Source organism: Oncorhynchus keta, unplaced genomic scaffold, assembly GCF_023373465.1.
Source record: "Oncorhynchus keta strain PuntledgeMale-10-30-2019 unplaced genomic scaffold, Oket_V2 Un_contig_8521_pilon_pilon, whole genome shotgun sequence".
Classification (NCBI taxonomy): domain Eukaryota; kingdom Metazoa; phylum Chordata; class Actinopteri; order Salmoniformes; family Salmonidae; genus Oncorhynchus; species Oncorhynchus keta.
The window spans coordinates 48,224-54,748 of record NW_026290098.1 but is presented as its reverse complement, the minus strand read 5'-3'; the positions used below and the strand labels follow the sequence as shown (position 1 = coordinate 54,748).

The window sequence follows — 6,525 nt, the reverse complement described above, 5'->3', positions numbered from 1 at the left end:
CCCTCTGTCTCTAATGTCACTGCTACCCTTACCCCTCTGTCTCCAATGTCACTGCTACCCTTACTCCTCTGTCTCCAATGTCACTGCTACATTTCCCTCTGTCTCCAATGTCACTGCTACCCTTACCCTCTGTCTCCAATGTCACTGCTACCCTTACCCTCTGTCTCCAATGTCACTGCTCCCCTTACCCCTCTGTCTCTAATGTCACTGCTACCCTTACCCTCTGTCTCCAATGTCACTGCTACCCTTACCCCTCTGTCTCTAATGTCACTGCTACCCTTACCCCTCTGTCTCCAATGTCACTGCTACCCTTACCCTCTGTCTCCAGTGTCACTGCTCCCCTTACCCCTCTGTCTCCAATGTCACTGCTACCCTTACCCTCTGTCTCTAATGTCACTGCTACCCTTACCCTCTGTCTCCAATGTCATTGCTACCCTTACCCTCTGTCTCCAATGTCACTGCTACCCTTACCCTCTGTCTCCAATGTCACTGCTACCCTTACCCCTCTGTCTCCAATGTCACTGCTACCCTTACCCCTCTGTCTCTAATGTCACTGCTACCCTTACCCCTCCGTCTCTAATGTCACTGCTACCCTTACCCCTCTGTCTCCAGTGTCACTGCTCCCCTTACCCTCTGTCTCCAATGTCACTGCTACCCTTACCCTCTGTCTCCAATGTCACTGCTACCCTTACCCTCTGTCTCTAATGTAACTGCTACCCTTACCCTCTGTCTCCAATGTCACTGCTACCCTTACCCTCTGTCTCCAAAGGCACTGCTACCCTTACCCCTCTGTCTCCAATGTCACTGCTACCCTTACCCTCTGTCTCCAATGTCACTGCTACCCTTACCCCTCTGTCTCCAATGTCACTGCTACCCTTACCCCTCTGTCTCCAATGTCACTGCTACCCTTACCCTCTGTCTCCAATGTCACTGCTACCCTTACCCCTCTGTCTCCAATGTCACTGCTACCCTTACCCTCTGTCTCCAATGTCACTGCTACCCTTACCCCTCTGTCTCTAATGTCACTGCTACCCTTACCCTCTGTCTCCAATGTCACTGCTACCCTTACCCTCTGTCTCCAATGTCACTGCTACCCTTACCCCTCTGTCTCTAATGTCACTGCTACATTTCCCTCTGTCTCCAATGTCACTGCTACCCTTACCCTCTGTCTCCAATGTCACTGCTCCCCTTACCCCTCTGTCTCCAATGTCACTGCTCCCTTACCCCTCTGTCTCCAATGTCACTGCTACCCTTCCCCTCTGTCTCCAATGTCACTGCTACCCTTACCCTCTGTCTCCAATGTCACTGCTACCCTTACCCCTCTGTCTCCAATGTCACTGCTCCCTTACCCCTCTGTCTCCAATGTCACTGCTACCCTTACCCTCTGTCTCCAATGTCACTGCTACCCTTACCCTCTGTCTCTAATGTCACTGCTACATTTCCCCTCTGTATCCAATGTCACTGCTACATTTCCCTCTGTCTCCAATGTCACTGCTACCCTTACCCTCTGTCTCCAATGTCACTGCTACCCTTACCCTCTGTCTCCAATGTCACTGCTACCCTTACCCCTCTGTCTCTAATGTCACTGCTACCCTTACTCCCTCTGTCTCCAATGTCACTGCTACCCTTACCCTCTGTCTCCAATGTCACTGCTACCCTTACCCCTCTGTCTCCAATGTCACTGCTACCCTTACCCCTCTGTCTCTAATGTCACTGCTCCCCTTACCCCTCTGTCTCTAATGTCACTGCTCCCCTTACCCCTCTGTCTCTAATGTCACTGCTACCCTTACCCCTCTGTCTCCAATGTCACTGCTACCCTTACCCCTCTGTCTCCAATGTCACTGCTACCCTTACCCCTCTGTCTCCAATGTCACTGCTACCCTTACCCTCTGTCTCTAATGTCACTGCTACCCTTACCCTCTGTCTCCAATGTCACTGCTCCCCTTACCCTCTGTCTCCAATGTCACTGCTACCCTTACCCCTCTGTCTCCAATGTCACTGCTACATTTCCCTCTGTCTCCAATGTCACTGCTACCCTTACCCTCTGTCTCTAATGTCACTGCTACATTTCCCTCTGTCTCCAATGTCACTGCTACCCTTACCCTCTGTCTCTCAAATGTCACTGCTACATTTCCCTCTGTATCCAATGTCACTGCTACATTTCCCCTCTGTCTCCAATGTCACTGCTACCCTCCCTCTGTCTCCAATGTCACTGCTACCCTTACCCTCTGTCTCCAATGTCACTGCTTCCCTACCCTCTGTCTCTAACTGTCACTGCTACCCTTACTCCTCTGTCTCCAATGTCACTCCACTGACCCTCTGTCTCCACGTCACTGCTACCCTTACCCTCTGTCTCCAATCACTGCACTGACCCTCTGTCTCCAATGCACTGCTACCCTTACCCCTTGTCTCCAATGTCACTGCTACCCTTACCCCTCTGTCTCTAATGTCACTGCTCCCCTTACCTCTGTCTCTAATGTCACTGCTACCCTTACCCCTCTGTCTCTAATGTCACTGCTCCTCCCCTCTGTCTCTAATAATGCTACCCTTACCCCTCTGTCTCCAAGGACACTGCTACCCTTACCCTGTCTCCAATGTCACTGCATCCCTTACCCCTCTGTCTCCAATGTCACGCGTTTACCCCTCTGTCTCTAATGTCACTGCTACACGGACCCTCTGGGTTCCTGTCACTGCTCCCCACCCTCTGTCTCCAATGTCACTACCTCCTGCTTTACCCTCTGTCTCCAAAGGCACTGCTCCCCTTACCCCTCTGTCTCCAATGTCACTGCTACCCTTCCCTCTGTCTCCAATCCTCCAAGGACCTCCCTGCTTCTACCCTTCTGTCTCCAATCCTCCAAGGGTCTCCCTGCTTCTACCCTTCTGTCTCCAATCCTCCAAGGACCTCCCTGCTTCTACCCTTCTGTCTCCAATCCCCCACTGACCTCCCTGCTTCTACCCTTCTGTCTCCAATCCTCCACGGACCTCCCTGCTTCTACCCTTCTGTCTCCAATCCTCCAAGGACCTCCCTGCTTCTACTCCTTCTGTCTCCAATCCTCCAAGGACCTCCCTGCTTCTACCCTTCTGTCTCCAATCATCCAAGGACCTCCCTGCTTCTACCCTTCTGTCTCCAATCCTCCACTGACCTCCCTGCTTCTACCCTTCTGTCTCCAATCCTCCACTGACCTCCCTGCTTCTACCCTTCTGTCTCCAATCCTCCAAGGACCTCCCGCTTCTACCTCTTCTGTCTCAATCCTCCAAGGACCTCCCTGCTTCTACCCTTCTGTCTCCAATCCTCCACTGACCTCCCTGCTTCTACCCTTCTGTCTCCAATCCTCCAAGGACCTCCTGCTTCTACCCTTCTGTCTCCAATCCTCCACTGGACCTCCCTGCTTCTACCCTTCTGTCTCCAATCCTCCACTGGACCTCCCTGCTTCTACCCTTCTGTCTCCAATCCTCCAAGGACCTCCCTGCTTCTACCCTTCTGTCTCCAATCCTCCACTGACCTCCCTGCTTCTACCCTTCTGTCTCCAATCCTCCAAGGACCTCCCTGCTTCTACCTTCTGTCTCCAATCCTCCAAGGACCTCCTGCCTACCCTTCTGTCTCCAATCCTCCAAGGACCTCCCTGCTTCTACCCTTCTGTCTCCAATCCTCCACTGACCTCCCTGCCCTTCTGTCTCCAATCCTCCAAGGACCTCCCTGCCTACCCTTCTGTCTCCAATCCTCCAAGGACGGTCTCCAATCCTCCAAGGACCTCCCCTGCTTCTACCCTTCTGTCTCCAATCCTCCAAGGACCTCCCTGCTTCTACCCTTCTGTCTCCAATCCTCCACTGACCTCCCTGCTTCTACCCTTCTGTCTCCACCCCAAGGACCCCCTTTCTGTCTCCAATCCTCCACTGACCTCCCCTGGCTTCTACCCTTCTGTCTCCAATCCTCCAAGGACCTCCCTGCTTCTACCCTTCTGTCTCCAATCCTCCAAGGACCTCCCTGCTTCTACCCTTCTGTCTCCAATCCTCCACTGTCTGCTTCTACCCTTCTGTCTCCAATCCTCCACGGACCTCCTGCTTCTACCCTTCTGTCTCCAATCCTCCAAGGACCTCCCTGCTTCCCTCCAGTCTCAACCCTATAGCTTCCCTCAGCTGCAGAATATCAACGTTTAATTAAAATAATTAAAGAGAACAGCAAGCAGCAGCCTGTGAAGATTTGGTCGTCTTTTTTTTATTGCTTTTGACATTGAATGACCTATAACGGTACGTGCATTATTTGGAGAGAAAGAGGCCATCCCATCCTGTCTCCTTGGTGACGGTTTGGTGCACCCTGGCTCTCTGAAACCCAAACGTAAAACCAAGGCAACGGATGCGACGTACAGATAAGTATTGTTCAAATTATGTTACCAAGCTCGCACGCAGAGCTCCACCCCCCAAAGAAAAGCGGTAGTATATATATTTGTTGTAGATTTCTCAAACGTGTTGTCATTACGCCAATCCCAAAATGATGTCAGAGAGAGAGGCATTGTGGGGGAGGAAAGGCAGCAGCTGAAGAGAAATGGCTCCAACGATCCAGTCACTTTGGATACAGTACTCAGATGCAAAATGGATATTCGAGTCGAAACCTGACAAAGCTCGCCCGGTTTTGATGGGAACCGGTATAGACAATGACCAGTGGCTGGGTCAGTGGGATGTCTCTGTGCAACCAGGGAAGCTTATCAAATGACACTAAAAATAAGTTCAACAACCATCAAGTTTCAGGGGGAATGGGCCAGGATTTTCACATTTGGTGGGCATGCAAGTGCACGAGACGGGTTGGGCGCGCATGTCGTCTCTGACTTAATTATCCCTTTGTTTTGTTATCTGTGGGGACAGTAAGGGACATGAGTGACACTGATGGTCATATACACAATCCTGCTGTGATATTAGTTTCATACATATATTTTTAGTCTCTTGCCTAATTTCTCAGTTTAACATTTTGGTCAGATAATCAGCTTTGTTTAGAAATATTTAACCTTTTTTATTTTTTTACATGACATTTGTATGTTACATCTGAACCCTGAACCTAATGAGTTATATACATAGCAGCCAGAACCACCCTAGCATCGCTTCACACTGGCTTTAGGAGGCACCTCTATCTCCTCTTGTGCCATTTTCCAAATGTTCCATGGAGAGATCAAAATGGTTCACTTTTTTTATAAATACAAAATATTTTTAATATTGGTTTAAAATTGTTAATGCACCAGTGTACTTTGCCTCAGATTATTTTTCCGATTAATAATTGTAATGCATTTTCTTACACTGTTGTTATTGTGATGGATGGAATTTTTATGTGAGATGCCCAAAGAGACACATTTTGCCTTTAAAAAAAAGTTGGTTTGAATGTAGTTATTTGACTACATCTTGTCATTTTATTTAGAATTGGATCCATTTTATAGATTTGTTTGATTCACATTTGGATGTAAAATGTATTAATATTTTGTCTTTTTGAAAACAGAAACATAAAAAAAAAGTTAATAAAAAAAAATGTTGAATGTTAATTAATATAATTATAATTTAGATGTTTTATACATTTCATTTACAGTTTGAAAATCATATTTTTTTTAACATTATAGCAGAATAAAGCAATAAGTCTTTGAAAAACACATTCTTCACGGCATCGGGCAGCGTTTCTTTTTCTGAAGTAAAATAATTGCCCTTTTTATTGTAATTTGTGTCCTCATGTCTGCATTTCATTTTTTATCATATATTATTTTATATTATTATATATTATTGTATATTATCACAGCACTTCAGGATAGAGTTGTTCTTGGTGATTTGTAGAGTTGTTCTTGGTGATTGGACTTTGTGTTCTTCTTGCAGTATCAATTCAAGGCTCTGCAAATGCATATGATGTATAGTTTTTTTTATTTTTATTAAATCCGTTTTACATATCTAATCATTTGTTTTCCCTGTGTTTTAAAAAGTCTCAACTACTATCACATGTTAATGTTATTATTGCAATGACTCATGGAAATGTTAAAATGTGTTGAATTTCTTATTAAACATTTATACATAGCGAAGACGTGGCCTGTCTCCAATGGAAACAGGACATCCCATTTTTACATAGCTTAAGCGTGGCCTGTCTCAATGGAAACAGGACATCCCATTTACATAGCCGTGCCCTGTCTCCAATGGAAACAGGACATCCCATTTTTACAGAGCGAAGACGTGGCCTGTCTCAATGGAAACAGGACATCCCATTTTTTTACATAGCGAAGACGTGGCCTGTCTCCAATGGAAACAGGACATCCCATTTACAGAGCGAAGACGTGGCCTGTCTCCAATGGAAACAGGACATCCCATTTACAGAGCGAAGACGTGGCCTGTCTCCAATGGAAACAGGACATCCCATTTTTTACATAGCGAAGACGTGGCCTGTCTCCAATGGAAACAGGACATCCCATTTTTACAGAGCGAAGACGTGGCCTGTCTCAATGGAAACAGGACATCCCATTTTACAGAGCGAAGACGTGGCCTGTCTCCAATGGAAACAGGACA

The 6,525-nt window shown here is 47.3% G+C and overlaps 1 long non-coding RNA gene across 50 annotated transcripts; it reads right to left on the bottom strand.

Moving 5' to 3' along the window:
- On the bottom strand, window positions 1-4,237 carry LOC127926850 (uncharacterized). 50 transcript variants are annotated; one of them, XR_008125261.1, is made up of 14 exons: window positions 3,916-4,010; window positions 3,424-3,557; window positions 3,263-3,342; window positions 3,064-3,223; window positions 2,943-3,022; window positions 2,736-2,862; window positions 1,918-2,011; window positions 1,689-1,887; window positions 976-1,344; window positions 818-913; window positions 410-755; window positions 221-316; window positions 127-158; window positions 7-96 (listed from the first exon to the last, which is right to left on the bottom strand). It is a non-coding gene; the product is annotated as an uncharacterized LOC127926850 (long non-coding RNA). The 50 variants fall into 50 exon arrangements; XR_008125251.1 differs by having other exon boundaries at window positions 441-755; XR_008125236.1 differs by having other exon boundaries at window positions 472-755.
- Window positions 4,238-6,525: the final 2,288 nt, after the last annotated feature.